The sequence below is a fragment of the Haemorhous mexicanus genome, chromosome 6 (genome assembly GCF_027477595.1).
Source record: "Haemorhous mexicanus isolate bHaeMex1 chromosome 6, bHaeMex1.pri, whole genome shotgun sequence".
NCBI lineage: Eukaryota > Metazoa > Chordata > Aves > Passeriformes > Fringillidae > Haemorhous > Haemorhous mexicanus.
The window spans coordinates 60,004,587-60,021,328 of record NC_082346.1 but is presented as its reverse complement, the minus strand read 5'-3'; positions in this window follow the sequence as shown (position 1 = coordinate 60,021,328).

Genomic DNA, 16,742 nt, shown 5'->3' with positions numbered 1-16,742 from the left:
AATGTTCAGATCTGTTTTTGCTTTGAGACAAGTCATATTTGCCTATCTCCTAGAAAAGGATGTCTTTCAATCCTCAGCCAGTGCAGTTCAGCCTCAGAGCTTCCTGGCTGTGCATGGTTTGATTCCTGCTGTCCCTGGGCTTGCACCAGCCCAAAATCAGGCAGCTGGTGCAGTTGCATGATTTGAGAAATGGTTTCAATGTGGTTTGAGAAATTTCCAGTGGGAAGTGGCCATGCCCACTTCAACAGGGGGCTGGGAGAGCCCAGTTTGCTGATCAGGGGTGTAGGACAGCCCCAGTATGACCAGTAAGAGCTGGCAGAGAAGCCCATTTGCTCTTGTCAGAGGTGGCATTATCCCCCAGGAGCTCCCTGGCCTCCGTGGCACCGGGAACGCCTCGTGCCACCCCAGGGCTGGGGGAATGGTGAAGGAAAATTGCTCCTGTCTTCTGATTTTTCAAACCATGTAATTTTCCACTCTGAAGTGGTTTGATTTATGCTTTTTTTTTTTTCTCTTCGTGTCCATTTTCACTTGGTTTCATAACGATCTAGCATGTACAGGAAAATGCTTAAATGCTTTTTTTCTCTTGCTGACTGACTTTTTATAGTCATAGGATGGCTCTGGCTTGAATAAACAAATCTTTTAACTTAAAATTAGAAACCTTTCAATGAAATGAGAAAAGCTCAGTAGGATCAAAGTCTTTAACCTCACCTGAACAAGAAACATTGGCCCTGTCAGATTCACCTTTGAAGAGGTGCTGAAAGAGGCAGATACTTTCTTGCCTATTGAAAGCTTCTCTGTGAAGGCATTGTGATAGCTGAACAGATAAAAAAGACAAAAATCTGCATCAGGTCACAAAACTCCTTGGGCTACCTAGGAAAGAGAATGATATTTTACTCATGTTTTTCTCATGTGCTGTTTTCTTGGAGAAAACACATTCTCTCTTTTTTTTTTTTAATTTTCTCTTGCTCCAGGAGCTGTTAAAATAGATTATTTCTTTCTAGAGAACAAATTGAGATTTTATGGCTGACTTTTTGATATGGAATTGAATCAAAGGTTGACTATTCTATATGCTTTAAGTCTGCTTCAGTTTTTACTGCCTTCTGCTTTGCCCAGTGATTGGTGCTGCTGAAAAGTGGGTCTGAAAATTTTGGTTTGAGTGCTTAAAAATAGTTTATGGGGTGATAAAGAAGTACAAATGTGCAATAACATTGCAAGTGACTCCCGAAATATTTGACACGTTTTGAATTATATACTTATATTGAATTTAACATTTAGTTGCCAAGTTACTGGGTACCAGCATTTTAATACAGCTACATGCAGTGATTTTTCTTTTTTGGGTTTGTAGCTACAGTTCAGCTCTTCTGGCTTCTGATGTGAGAATCTGTCTGTAGGTGGTCAACTTTCAGTGAGATAGATTTTTATATATATATATGTTCTATTGTGACTGCATTAGGAACTCCTACATATGGGCTATGTTTGCACTGGATGTAAAGAAAGTCCTTGCTTCCCTTTGACTCAGTTGCCTTGGAGATAGAATATTCATCAGAGAGAATATAGATGAGCTGGGTAACAAGGACAGACTTGGTGAGGAGAGCTGATCATTTCGAAAATGACTGGCCTAGGACATTTCATTTTCACCTGGGAACAGCAGCACACTTGGCTGTAATTAGTGTTTCTATGAGTTGAGTTTTCTTTGTGCTGCTTTTCTGGCTGGACATGGGTGGGGTCCACAGTGTGGGTGTGGGTGTGGGTGGGGTCTGGTGCAGAACTCCAAGGCTGAGTTTGAGCAGCCTGCTCTAGTGCAGGTGTCCCCACCCATGGCAGGAGGGTTGGAACCAGACTGTCTGTGAGGTCTCTTCCAACTCAAACCATTCCATGATTCCATGATTCTGTGACATTAGGGCCCTGATCCTGTAAATGCTTGGGTTATCACCCGATTTCCTCACTCAGAGCCTGTTGCTGGAGCCTGAGAGGCTCCTTGTGTGCTTGATGCTCAGCATGTGCATGAGCTTGTGCGGGGCTGGGGCTGCCACACCCGCCTCAATCGCTGCGGTATCGGTGACCGTGACCCCCGAGCTGCTGCTTCAGCTCTCCAACACATCTCTCTTGCACTGTAAATTGAATTCTGTTTTCCAATGAATGTGTTGAGTATATGGACTATTGTGCCTTAAAGTCCCACCCTCGTACGAGCCTCTGTAAATGTTCTGTAAATCTGCAAACCATCTATCGCTGGTATCTCTGTGCACTCTCTCCAGATCTAATTTGGTACTTGGCAGGACCTTGGGAAACCCAGCCCTGACCTCAGTTTGCCATGGACACAAGAGGGGATTTGCCAATTCCCTCGTTTCTTTTTTCAGATTGCTTTCCTCTCCGACATTCATGAAATTCTGTTTTTCTGGTTTCTGCCACAGCTGGGCTCTGGGCCACCTGCAGCACCAGGAGCCCCTCGTAGGAACTCAGAAAGTTGTAAAAAAGTTGTCTCCAGATTTTAAACACCACCTGTAGAATGCTCCCAGGAGGGAATCACAGCTGCATATAGCAACTGTGGCAGGTGTTGTCAAGTATATCATCATATATTTGACACGACTGACAAAGCAGAGAAGGGAACACCTATTTCTATTGAAATGCATGAGCCTGCATTATGTTAAATACATGGTGATTATACACCAAATAATTGGAATAATACCTACTGGTTCTGTAACAAAAAAAAAAAAAAGCTTTTTAATGTTTAAAATTACCTGGGACCTGACTAAGGTTTTTATGAAATTGTTTTCTAAAGTGAATAGTAGAAAAAATGTATATGTATTTTAAATATACGTATGATGTGCATGTTATTAATAAAGATCTATTTCTATTGAACCAGATGGACTCTTGTTGATTGTATGTTTGGTTTACAAGTTAACATGTGATGTTTCCAAAGAAAAGTTTCTGACTCCACCAATCCCCTAAAAAACTTATAACCACAAATTCTTTGCAGGACTTGGATCAGAGAGCAAACCTGGGGTAACTCCTCTGTCATTCACTTGTTCTGCCCTGATCCTGTCTGCACCCCAACTTGCCTCTGGACTTGCAAGACCCTTCTTCTTTTCCTTGTTTATGTATTTTATTTCAAAATCTCCAAGGAACCATTTTCCTAATGATGTTCTGCAGAGCATGTTCCAGATGCTGCCAAAGGGTCAAAGCTAAAATAGGTAGCTTCTGAAGCCTTTCAGAAAAATGGGATTTTTTACTAAAAATCCTGATTATCATGGAAATATCACCACCATCCTTATCCTCAGGAATTTTCTTTAGGATTCTTTTCTTGAAGAAGCTGAAATGAAACACTGAACATATTAAAGAGACACTGAAAAGGAGAAATTTTTACAAAGGATGGGATTTCCCCTGTGGGCAAGAGCCTCTTGAGGCAGTCACAAGGAAACTTCCTCTCGGGCTAGGTGCTTCAGCCCCATGTCAGCCAGGACTTGGGTACCACCTGGGCTGCAGGTCCAAGTTTTGTAAAGACTGAGCAACCCAACCAGGTGCCATAGGCACAGCAGCACACCAGTACCTCCTCTGAAGCTGTTGCATCAGGAGACAAGACCTGGATGCTTCAACCTGAGGGCAGCTCTGAAACTACTGATCCTGAGTCCCCTACATGCCTCATGTGAATGTGGCATTGCCAGGATTAGCAGCCACCACTCAGATCCTGGGGTGTTCCTTATCAGGCACAGTCCTTCACCTGTCTCTGAACCACTCTTCTTTCTAACCAAAATCAATACCTAGACCTTGGCCTGGGGATGTCCATGACTTAGAGGAATGGGCTTGCTGCATGTCTGCAGTTTGAACCTGCTTTTGTGTGACTGACCAAGGGTCTCTGGCATAGAGAAATAGATCCAAATGCCCAAAATTCCTCCTGGATGTAGGCATGCAGTTTGTGGTGATTGGGAGTGGGGCTGTGGCCCAGCCTCATGCCCAGTGGGCACAGCTGTGAGCAGCAGGTGAGCAGCACTGACAGCAATGAGCCATGGAGTGCCCAGGAGCACTGACCAACCACCAAAGGGAGCAGAGGGCACACAGGTGCACTGCATCAACAGGAGGGGGATAAAAGGTTGGGGCGAAGAAACAAGAAGAGCAGATGCTTGAAGCCTTCTGCTTCAAGAAGTTGTGTTCTGTATGGGTTGAAGCTTTCTGAAGTTGTAGGGTGATGCTCTGTGTATTGTGGCTGTCCAAACTGTGACACCTGGGCACCTTGGTTGGAGCTGCCACCTCTGAGGGTTCACCTCACAGGTAAGGTGTGCTGAGGCTTCCTTGGCCCAGTTGTGGGCAGAGCTGCCTTAGTGTGGAAGCCAAAGGCACTGGAGCAGCTTCCCACCTCCCAGAACAGAGGCACTGTCCAACACAGGCAGAGTCTTTCCCCCTATGGATCCTTTCAGGGTCGTGTGGCTCATCCTGCCACAAAGCAAATTCAGCTGCAGACTTAAGGAAGGGTCCTCTATGCCAGTTCCTCTGCTGCTTAAGGAGCTGATGAAAATACCATGGCCTGACCATTGTGGGCTTGCCCTGCACTCAGCTGTATTTTCTTTTTAGCTCTTTACAGCAATTTTGAGTTGAAGTAGCTGCTGGGCTGCCCTACCCTGGCACTGCCAGCCCATGGAGCAGCTGGCACAGGGCCCAGGGAGCCCAGCTGAGAGCTGTAACTCATCATTACATCCACCCTAGGTGCATTTCAGGGCTTAATTAATCCAGGCCCCAAGATAAGCAGTGCTGATGGCCAAACCAGGTGATGCTTTGAGCCTCTGGCTGCAGAATGCTGAGCAGAGCCCTGAAGCCTCCCAGCTCTCCCAGTCCAGTGCAGGGCTCTGCTCTGCCTTGCTGCCCACAGGCTGATATGCCACTGCTGGGAAATTGTCCCCAGTTAGGCTGAGTGGTGCCAAATTGTGGCTCTTACTGGCTGAAGGAGTCTTTTTTTTTTGTGACATAAACTGCTCAGTGGAAATCAATGCCAATTTGCTGCAAGGAGGTTTGTGTGTGACACCTGCTGTCAGGGGAGGGGAAGGATGGCTGGAAAGGAAAAGGTGGCTTCTCCCTGTAAGGTGCCAGAATCCCCTGTTCTTAGTGGGGAAGCTGTAATTGCCCTCCTGTGTTTGAGGCTGAGGACCATGCAGGCATTTCAGGTCTGCTGAGACCATCCCATTTCAGGGTTCCCTGGGTTCTGTGCCAGCTGCTCCATGAATCTGGGCTGGCAGTGCCAGGGTAGGGCAGCCCAGCACAGCCTGGGCACCTGACAAGCCCACAGCCCGTGCTGGGGGGAGCCACAGGAGTTTTGGGATCATCAATCCCACACCCAGAAAGCATTCCAAAAGGCTGGATGCACCATGCCCCAGGCAGACAGGGTCTCTCCCAGAGCTCTCTAGTGAAGGCAGGGGAAGCATCTCAATGTGATATTATCCAGAGAAACATTGGGATTTGGTAGGTAGATGGAAGTGCAGGGTGGGATTCTGTGAATGCACCCAGTGTGACAGTGCCATAAGGTCCTGCACTGTGTTAGCAGGCATTAATGCAGGTCCTGCATGGCCAGGTGCAGAGTGTGATATCCCACAAAGATATCCCACCAACCTTTTGATAATGGAATCAGAGTGCTGTCCCTGAGGGTCCCAATGAGATGGGTCACTGGCTTACAGCATTAGTGTAAATAGCTTTTTTTTAAGGCTAATGAGCCTCTTAGTACCTTTGGGAGGACAGGTCTAGCTGCAGATAGCTGTGGGGAAGACAAGTCTGCCCTGGAGGAGAGCCAGAGATTGTCTGGCTCTGCTCAGACAGGTGGTTTGCAGAATGCAGAGGTTTGGGAGCCCCTGAAATAGGACAAAAAACCTGGTCTGGAAGTTCTCAATTCCCAAAAGTCTTGCACTTGCTACCGAGGAGTTCCTCTTCTCCTGGGGCTGTTTTACCTGGCAGTTTGTGTTCTGGGAGATGGGTCTGAGTGAAGACATGACCAGGGGCTCATAGACTGGCTCAGAGGCGTCTGCTCTCATTCCATGTGGGATAAAAAATCAGTGGTGGAAGGGAGACTTTGTCATGAGGCTGGAAAAGCCCACATGGATCTTGCATTTGCAGTTCTCAGGGCTGGGATCACCTGGAAAGTGAGGGCAAGCTGCAGACAGCACAGGGCTGTAGTAAATCGAATGGTGCTACCCTGGGGACTGAGCCTGCCCTCCAGGACACCTCGTCCCCTCCTTCCCAGGCAGGTCGCTGTTCCCGCAGTGGTGCAGGGCAGGTTTTGGGCCTGAAGATGGCACTGCTACATTGGAGGATTGCCGGAAAATTGCTGTCGTGGAGCCGCGTGGAGAGCAGGCGGGCAGAGCAGGTGAGGGGAGCTCAGGTGAGGATGCCGTGGTGGGTCCTGGCTGGGTCGGGCTCCAAGGACTCTGTTGCCCACTGACAGGCCACCCCCAAACAAGGCTGTCTCTGTACCTCTTTACAACATCATCCTGAGTTTTTCCTTAGCTTTTGGCCCCAGAGAGTGTCCAAATCCTGCTAGTTTACACCAAACTCTCTCCTCTGCACTCTTAAGAAGCTGTAACTCGTGTCTTGTTGGCTGAGCTCTGCAGAGATCCTGTGTGAGCAGGACAAAGTGCAAGGAGCTGCTCTAACTTACAAGGGTTAACTTCTTCTTGCTCTGGTGGTTGGAAGATGGAATGGAGTGTGACCCAGGCTCTGCCCAGGTGCTCACATCAAGTAAAACATCAGTGGCCAGAGCCAAAAGGTGTGAATGAAGTTGTCTGATTGTCTTTTCTGAGCTGTTGCTCCCCTTACCCTTCACTTCTTGAAGGACCCGAAGAAGCAGCAAACGATCTCTAAATTGTGCAGGTAAGAATCACACCCTGCAGTAGGGGAATGATGAAATTTCCTGACTCCTGGATGGCCAAGGTGTCCCAGACCCGTTGTCTGACCATCAACTTTGGCTGTTACATTAAAAAGGTGATGGGAGACCATCTGCAATTAGGGTGAATTGGCAGTGCTGTCTTGAGCTGGGTCTGGATTTGCAGTTTTCTGTGCACTGGCAGCCCCAAAGGCCACCAAGAGAGAGAAGAATTCTTTGCTCATTACAGTACCTCTGTCTCTAGCCACACACACACAAAATGCATATCTGTGTGTCTTTCTCTTCACCACTGGAGGGCTGCATCTACCTGCAGGCTCTATTTGGGTGACACTAAACCCAGAGCACCTGTCACTTCCTGAGATGTGTTGTGCCAGCGTAATTGGGGAAGGCTGAACAGCAGAATCTGTTTTCTTTTGGGAAAAATCTGCTGGAAACTTCACTGGTTTGCAGTGAAAGCTTTTTCTCCCTGTTGGAAGCTTTGTGGTTAGTTCTAATAAAGGCAGTGAGTTGGGGGGGGGGGGGGGGGGAATTTTTTTCAGGATAGCAGGGCTGTGAAAATAAAGCTTTAGCTTGTTTTGTGCTGTGTTCCTTCTTTCATAAATTAAATACTAGTGCCATTGGAGATGAAGAGGTCCTTGATCTCCTGAATTTACTCCCAGCCATCTATTTCTGAGCTGGTCAGTGGTTCCCTGAGGCTCAGCCCCTCTGGTCTCCAAACCCAAGCCCTTCTCAGTCCCCTTGGGATCAGCTTTCTGCAGAGGCTGGCAATGGGCTGGGCTCCCTTTTCCTGCTTCACTCCCAGGACTGAAAGGTGCAGCTGGGCAGCAGGAGCTTGACGAGTGAATTGTTTTATCTGCAGGTGTGTTACAGTGTGCTGAAGAGTTGTGCCTTTCCAGGGCTCTCTGCTCAGACTGTTGTGGGGTTTTTTTTCAGCTTCACAGAGATTTTGTGGATTTCTATTCTAGCTTTGATCTGCTGTAGCTTGGAGACCCAGCACGAGGAGCAGCAAGGCAGGCATGGCCTGAAGCAATGCCTGTCCCCTTTCTCACTCTGCAGGGTGGTGAAGTTGGATGATTGATTCTCAGGCAGGGCTTCCTTGGGGATGGGAAACCCTTGGGATGACTGCCTTGGTGAAGATTCACTCTTGGCAGGGTGACTTTGTTGCTCGTCCAGTTGGTCCCATCACCTTTTTCTCCTGCCACTTTGGGCTCTCACTTCCAAGGGCTGCTGGAGAAATTCAGCTAAAAGCAGTAGTGTTCCTGCTGTGGATTGAATAAAGCCTTTGCCTGGACTACAGAGGGCAGCAAATCGTCAGAATACAAAAGGCTTCATCCCAGGGGTTTTTTTTTTTTGTTTGTTTGTTTGTTTTTTTTTTTTTGTTTTCTTTTTTTTGCAGCTGCAACTCTGCTGGAGAAGTTCCCTGCAGCTGAGATGAGGAATGGGGCTCCAGCGAAGGGACCAAGTGACAGCAGGGTCCCTTCCTTGCCGAGGGTGGCTGCTGTGCCTGTGGCTCTTCTCCACAAACTCCTGAGGAAGTGTTTGCCAGTAGAAGCTCCCTGGGGGTGGGAAATAGTGCTTTATGTTTTCCAGACTATGGTGTGATATTTAAAGTTGTTTTTTCCCCCATGTAGCTATGGGCTCTCCCCTGAAAAGACAGAAGAGCAAGCAAGGAAGGGCTGCCAGGTTAAAACCACAGCAAAGTTCTCCATGGATAAAGTTTTCTGCATTGATTGCAGGTGTTGCATGTGCACACAAATCCCTCCACACCTTGGTGTTTGTGCTCCTTGCTAAGAGTGGGCAGGGAAGTGTGTAACTGCTTCAATGAAAGCTTTTGGGGATGTCTTAGAGAAATCTTTCATGCAACTTCAAATTCTGAAAGGCCTTTCTAGATGTGAACTCGCCTTTCTGTGTCTCTCTCCCTCCCCTCCCAGATGACTGGGTTCCCTTTAAATTCCTTTGAAAATAAAAGCTTTGATAAATAAATCAAAGAGCATTGTGCTTCAGAATCTCTAATGGGATCTGACACTGCTTGGCCACCCAAGGGCTCCCTTTGAAACCCTTGCAGAAAGGGGGACAGTTGTATCTGATATCTTGTGTCCTCTGTCATTTGTATTTTCAGTTGTTTGCCCAGGGTGCCCAGTGAAGCTGCCCCATCCCTGGGAGTGTTCCAGGCCAGGTTGGATGGGGCTCTGAGCAGCCTGGAATAGTGGAAGGTGTCCCTGTTGATGGCAGTGGGGTTGGAACCAGGTGGTCTTTAAATTCCTTACAGCTGAAACAATTCTGTGATTCTTTGAGATGCCTCATTTCTCTGGGAACCCATGGCATAATTTTCTTTTTGGCATACAGGAGGAATGTGCCAGGAGAAACAGCCATGCAGCCCTGTTGGTTCCTGCTGAACCCCTTCACAGAGGGTCACACAGAGCTTTACAGAGCTGTGAGTGGTGCTGTCATCTCTCTATCCCAAGTGGTGCTGGTGTGAGGAATGCCAGCAGTGCTCACTGCTGAACAGCAGAAACGAGCGGTGAAGGTTCTGGAGCACAAGGTCCATGAGGAAGAGCTGAGGGAACTGGGAGTGTGTTGGAACTCAGGACATCCCTCTGGCTGTCCTGGATGGCCAAGACCTCTGCCAGGGGGCTCAGAGACCCTGGCACAGAGCCCAAGATGCTTGTGGTTTTGATCATGACTCATGGAACAAGTTACCAACCTTTCATGAAGATCTGCAGGCCACAACAAATTAGGCAGAATGATAGTGAATTTATCAGGGGGTGAAAAATAGATTTTCAGGGTTTTTAGAATGAGGGTTCAGGGGGCAAGATGGAGGAATCTGGGCATGTCCAGCCTTTCTCCTTCTTCTTCTTGGCCTCCATCTTCTGCTGTGATGGTGGCACTTTTAGATTGGTTTAGAGTAGAAGCTCACTGTCTAACATAGGTGATAGGTATTGAAAAGTAATTGTAAATGTAATTTTTAGTATAAAAAGATAACACCACCCCAGGGGCAGGCAGAGTGTCCTGGGCTGTCTTGCTGAGCAGACCTTGGCAGGCCAGGAGACAGAATTTTATAGATGAGATACAATAAACAACCTTGAGACCAAGAAATGAAGAGCTCTGACTCCTTCATCAAGTGCCAGGCTGGGAAAAGAGACTTTCTAACACATCTCAGGGTCACTCTGAGCAGCTAGAGAGCCCGAGAGGGGTGGGCTCAGCCTGGAGTAAAGGAGGCTGAGAAGAGACCTCATCACTCCCTACAGCTCCCTGAAAGGAGGTTGTAGCCAGGGTGGGGGTCAGTCTCTGCTCCCAGGTAACAAGTGACAGGACAAGAGGAAACAGCCTCAAGTTGTGCCAGGGCAGATTTAGACTGTGTATTAGGAAAGATTTTCACTGAAAGGGTAGGCAGGCATTGGAACAGGCTGTTCAAGGAATCAGCATCCCTGGAAGTGCTCAAAAAAATGTGTGGTGGTGGTGTCTAGGGTCAAGGTTTAGTGGTGAACGTGTCAGTCAATGATCTAAGAGGTTTTTTCCAAGCCATGGTTCAATGAATGGACATAAATGGAGTGAAATACAAGTCTGTCCACGTTGCATGCATTTATTTAACCCCCTCCTGCCCTTCCTGCCCATGGCATGGTGGGAGCAGGACAGAATTGCAGCAGGCTGTAAATGTGGTTTTTTTGCAAGAGGCAGCTTCTTTTCCAGTTCAAACATAGACCAAAAGGGATGACAGCAGGCAAGAACCAGCTGGGATAAGGTATTAACAGAGTGAAAAGGCATTGGGCTGGCTCTTTTGGGTGGTCTCTTCATTTCAAGGACAGCTGTGATGGCGGCACAAATGCTGCTAAAGCCCAGGTAAATGTGAACCTAGATGGCACTGCACTGTCATTGTTAGCAAGGATTATTTAATATTTTTTTTTATTTTTATTTTTTTTTTTTTTTTTTTAGATTGAGCTATTTTGAGGGGCTTAGATAAGCTCAGAAGGAGTTGGTAGGTGAAATTTTGGTAAATTTTAGCTGGCTTTCCCTTTTGAGCTCCTTAAGGGGTGACAGAAGGGCAACTGCCAGAAAGTATCCAGTCTTTGTCTGGAGACTGTCCTTTCCAAGTGGACTGTCCCAGTGGTCACAAACACTTAAAAAGGTGACTTTTTTTTAAATTTAGTTTTTTTAAATGTCTCGTTTCTAATTGGGAATGGTCTGGATTCAGCTCCTAGCCAGGAGCATTTTGTTAAGCTGCTCTCCTAGATTAAAAATCCCTTTTAAGAGCCTGTTATCTTCACCATGTGAAGACAGTGTAATCAGGTTGCCTCCCACTCTCTCCCTTTTGAAACTAAACAGATTGATCTCCCTGTCTGTGGCTAAAAGGCCTTTTCTAAACCTTCCATCAGAGCTTCACTTGGGTATCTGGGCCTGAAATGGGGCTGTAATCACTAAGTGAGTCCTGGGCTAAAGTGATTTTCTAAAGTATAACATGAAGCATTAAGGATTTCTTGGCCTGAATGGAGTGTAGTCTTTGTTTTTAATCCAGTTTCTTGACTCTTGCCTTTTTATGTTTGTTTCAGTGGTTTGGATTCTATGATGCAAAATTGATTCTGGATATACCAGCCCACAGTGCCAGGAGATAGGTTGTTGGCTTGAGGTGCAGATCCCTTTGTCAAACCCAGAATATTTCCTGTTCTGGTTAATTCCAGGTTATTTTGGAGAGAGGAGGTGAAAGGACACACATCTGCCTGAAAGGGTCAGGGAGACAAAGTGCAACTTTGGGCTCAGGAGAGCCTCATGCTCCTTCTGGCTGCTGCAAGTGCTAGTGTGGTGGCTACAGGAGGTGCTGAGGTTATACTGGTCCAATGTTGGGGTTCATAACAGCTCCTCATTGCCTTACATGATGTTACCCTAGCATAGAATTTCTGACATGAAATTCTTCACAGATAAGAGATCTGGTTTTCCCTCTACCACAAAGGTATTAAAAAAACACCTGCATGTTGAAAGATAAAAAGGGAAAAAATATAAAAGGATGGACAACACAGGAAGGAAAAGAGGCAGATGAAATAGTTTATGTTGTCCCCTTGAGTGTTGCTCCAGCTGTTGTCTGTAATCCTACCCCCAGTGTTGTGGTAGTGTTGGAGCTCAGGGGATCATGCAAGTCCCAAAAACCTCATCCTCACAGGGAATGCAGAGCTCTCTGAGGCCACCCAAGTGGTACAGATCAGTGTAAATCAGGGAATCTCAAACCTGGGAAATCACACTCTGTCCCTGTAATATGAACTTCAGAAGCTCCTGAGTGCTTCTGTAGCTGGAAGCTGCATGCTAGGAGCTGCTACTGCAGATCAAGACTGGGAGAAATTCCTGTTAAATCAACATTAGATTAATATTTATAGTGCTATGACTGATGAGGAGACAATCTGCCTTCACGCTGATACTTAAAATTCATCCTGATTCCTGCTGCAGGAGCTGGCTGTGCTCCCCCTGGAATGCCCTTTATTGCACTAATGCTGTCCAGAACATGTCTGTATGGAAAATCTGGTGTGTGTAAAGCCCAGATGACTTCAAGTAGCTGTCAAGGCATGCTAGATCCTTTTTGTCAAGCAAACTTCCACTGATGCAGTGCAGACTTACAGTGCAACTGGTGGGATGGGGTCTGGGATGTGTGGTGGGAATGCAAGGGGAGGGCCAGAAACCATTTTAGTGGTGACTTGTCAGATGGATGGGTTTGTGCAGGTGGGTTTGCTGCTGGTGATGCCTCAGGTTTTAGCTTTTGTATTTTTCAGATGCTGTGCTGCTTTAGTGTGTGGGTCTGGGCTTCATAGGAGGGGATGCTGAGCTCTCTTCACAGAGTAGGGAGACAAAACAATTTCTTCTCTAGCCAGAGACCAAGGACAAATGATCCAAATCTCAGGCCCAAGAACAAACAATGTGGACTGAAGAGAGAAAAACAAGCAGGATGGGACTTCATACATTAAAGCTGTAACTGGACAATTAACTCCAATATGCAAATGGAGCAGAACTTCCAAAAGTCAGAGAACTCGTGACTGGTTGTCCATTTTGTGACTATTTTGGTTCATCTTGGGTGCAGCCCTGGCTGGGCTCTTGTGCTGCCCAAGGTGCATCCATTGAGGCCTTTTGTGGTATTTGCTGGGTCCCCAGCATGAAGGAGGAATTGAGAATCTGACTCCATGTTCTTAGAAGGCTGATTTATTATTTCATGATATTATATTTTATTAAAGAGTGCTATACTAAACTATACTAAAGAATAGAGAAAGGATACAGACAGAAGGCTTAACAAGATACTAATGAAAAACCTGTGACTGACTCCTCAGAGTCCAACACAGCCTGATGGTGATTGGTCATTAAGTAAAAACAATTCACATGGAACCAAACAACCACCTGTTGGATAAACAATCTCCAACCACTTTCCAGAGCAGGAAAACATAGGAGAACCAATCAGATAATTATTATTTTCATTTTTCTCTGAGGCTTCTCAGCTTCCCAGGAGAAGAAATCCTGCCCAAGGGATTTTTCAGCTAATATGACAGTGACAGCCTAATAAATCCCTACTTTTTTCTTTAGCTCCCTACTATTCTAATAAATCCCTTCTTCATTCTTTAACTCAGTCTAGCCTCTGTTCTAGGTCAGCCTTCACAAGGCATCACTGGCTGATTCCCTCCTGGGGATGAAGGAGAAATGCAGGGAGGGAGAAAAAGCTCCATCCAAAATAAGAATTATGGTGGCACATAACACAGATGTGGTGTGTGTCTAGTTATGCTCTAGAGAGTATCTAAGGATGCAAGGAAGAATATAATGTTCCCTCTGAGAAGCAGTAGGGTTCTTTTCATTCCAGATGGTTACTGGTTTATGTTCCTGTTTATCTTTTATCAAATATAGTAACAATAAAGCTCCAAGATTTCTAATAACCACAGCAAAAACATAACAAACAAAGCCTTTTCCTTTTTCCTGGTAACTCTCCTGCCTTCCACTAGGGAAAAAAAAAAAAAAAAAAGATAAACTCTCCAAACTTGTGTGGGAGAGAAAAGCCATCAAACAATCTGTGACTGCCAACTTATTTTTTTAATTCCAAATTATGGAGAGGTCAAGGACTGAAAACAAACCCCAGATATATAAAGGCTATCTATGATACCAAAGGTAGAGCTGTGCTCCTGGCCACTGTGATTGCTTTTCTGAGGGTAAAGGAAGCATGTGTGGTTTGTTAGTAGAAAGTCAATCAAATAGAAATATTTCCTTCTGGATACTATGGAAACAATAGAAATGATGAGGTGAAAGTGAACAGTTCAGAAATAAATGTATAAATACCACCTTAAACTACTAAAAAGGCTCTCTTGGTGAGTTGTAATAGTTAGCATGCTTCCATTTCCTAGCAATGAGAACACCTTCCATCTTTCTGGTGAGCAGCTGAAGCCAAACATCCATAACAAGTGAATGAGTTGGCTGTGACATCTCATGGTTACCACATGGCCAGGGATGATTTGCAAAACACAATGTCCCATAACAACTCATTAAATATTGGTTTGCTTTGTGTTTCCATATACTTTCATTAATTTGTCAGCTCAAGGTGGGATTTTTTTTTCCTTTAATCCTGTATTCTTACTCTCTCTGAAAATCTTGTAGGCACCTGTTCAATTTGAGCTTGTAATAAAAGAAATGCCATTAAATCTTCCTGCAACAACAGAAAGATGTCCTGATGATCCTGTTGTTCCTATCCCAGCTGAGATAAATTTTCAGGTGTGAAATTTTGTATAATCCTGATGATGCCAAATGTCCCTTGTGCCTTCTGCTCTGATTTCACACAGAAATTACTGGGGCAATGCTGTGGAGCTGCTAAATGGGACTGTCCAGGAGACAACAGTATCCAGAATATGAAGTAAAAAAATGGAAGCCTTCATTCTCTTAGGAGCAGACAGGAGAAAACATGGATGGACTACATTTGGGAAAGGTTGGCTCCTCAGAAAGATTGTCTCCTTTCATTTGTGGGAGTGAGTTCTTCTCCAAAGTGACTGGTGTGTGACAGTGAACAGGGTAGCTCTTGTCTTAAAATGTAATATTTTAAGTTTGATATTTCTTTTTAAATTGACCTAATATTTTTCTATTTTTGAAGCACTTTAGAGCTTTACACTTCTGTTTCTCAGTGCTGCTGTCTCAGGATAATTAATTCCACAGATAACTTCATCTTGTGGCCAAAGGAATTTTTGGGAAAAATTGAAACAAACCAGAGAAACAAGTGGTGGGAGCATACATGGTCTGTTTATTATACTTTTGGTGATAGAATTAAGTACATAAAAGTGCTTCTTGCTTTGTGTGCCTGGTGCTGTGTTATACACAGGAGCCCCAGAACTGCAATTTTTCATTTGCTTGAGGTTTGTGCATGGTCCAGTTTTAATCCTCCTGGTCCTGCAGCCTGTAATGAATTCCAGCTGGGTCCAGTTCCACAGCTGGACAACCTCATGGTGCCCCAGTAAGGTGGTTGTGCCAATGACCTGGCTGCATGCCCTGTGCTTGGGTAGGAGAGCTCACCCCTGTGGGGTAAATTGGGGGTTGTTGATAGTGTTTGATTGTGGAATAAAGAGATTACACAGCAGTCTGTGCTCAAATGAGAGTGTCAGAAGTGAAAATTGTAACTTCTGCTCTTCACTCCTCCTTTTCCTCCCTCTGCCTCCCCAGGCAGTGATGTGCAGGTGGATTTGTGACTGCAAGCTGTGCTCTGGTCTGTGGGCTCTGGGGTTAGGCTGCTGGGTTGTCCCATGTTGGAATTTCAGGCTCTTTCTTGCTCCAAGGTCAGGGTGAATAATACTCAGGAAATGTTTTTGAAGTCTCACTCTGAGTTTATTATCCTTATCTTTTACAAACTCATGAGATGTGAGCTCTCCCTAACAAGTTGAGACAGTGCCCTAAAATGGTGCCTATTTAAGTTCAAGGCTATTTAAGTCCCAATTACCCAATAAACAGTTGAGATCTATGTTATTTATGCTTCTAACCCAATTATGATCACCCAAAACCTGCAATGTGGACATCTTTCATCCAATTAGAGAAAACCACCCAAATTTGTGAAGAATGTGCAAAAAAGACATCTAACCCACACCTAAAATTCTCCATCTTAGCTCCCATATATCACCATCTACTAAAACTCCAAATCTAAGTTTTTTTCACCCTGTGAGATCACACACTTCTGAGCAGCTACACAGCTGTAATCTCAGTGCTATTAATCAATTTTGGAAGCCCTCTCCACACCCCCAGAACAAAAGCAGTGTTCTCCTGAGGGGTCTGTGCCTTTCAGCACAGAAAGTTTAAAATTCTCAGCATCCAGGGTTCCAACAGTCCCATATCCCTGCACCAGCCTGGATCAGTGCCACCCCTCTGCTGGGCTCTTGGCCCTCCTGTGCAGCAGGGACTGAGCCATCCCCTGGCCAGGGGCAGGATGTGGATTCTGCAAGGGATGTTTCAGCGCTGACAGCACAACGAGCCATCAATCTGAAACAACAACCCACAGGCGTGCATGAGAAGGGGATGCTTTCTGCCACGGGAGAGAAACGACTGGCACAAAATGGCTGTGGAGCAGCATTAAACTCGAGTAAAGAGCTGAATTAATCACAGGCTCCATCAGAGCCCTGGGGAGGGTGGCACAGAAGGAAAACGAGCCACTGCTGAGAGCTGAGCCAGCAGCCAGCTGATGAGGCGCTCCTCTCTCTTCCAAGGGACTCAGCAAAAGGATTTTTCTCCCCCTTGGAAGTGAGGTGGCCTTTCAAATGTGGGGAGGAAGATGACAGTAAACATATGTTCTGCTTCCTGTTAGCTGCTGTCAGAGATTTTTCTCCTCCTGTGTATGACTGATTCTTGATTTGTTTCCACGCTTCTTTTGCTGTGCCCAAAAGCAGGAACAAAAGGGCAG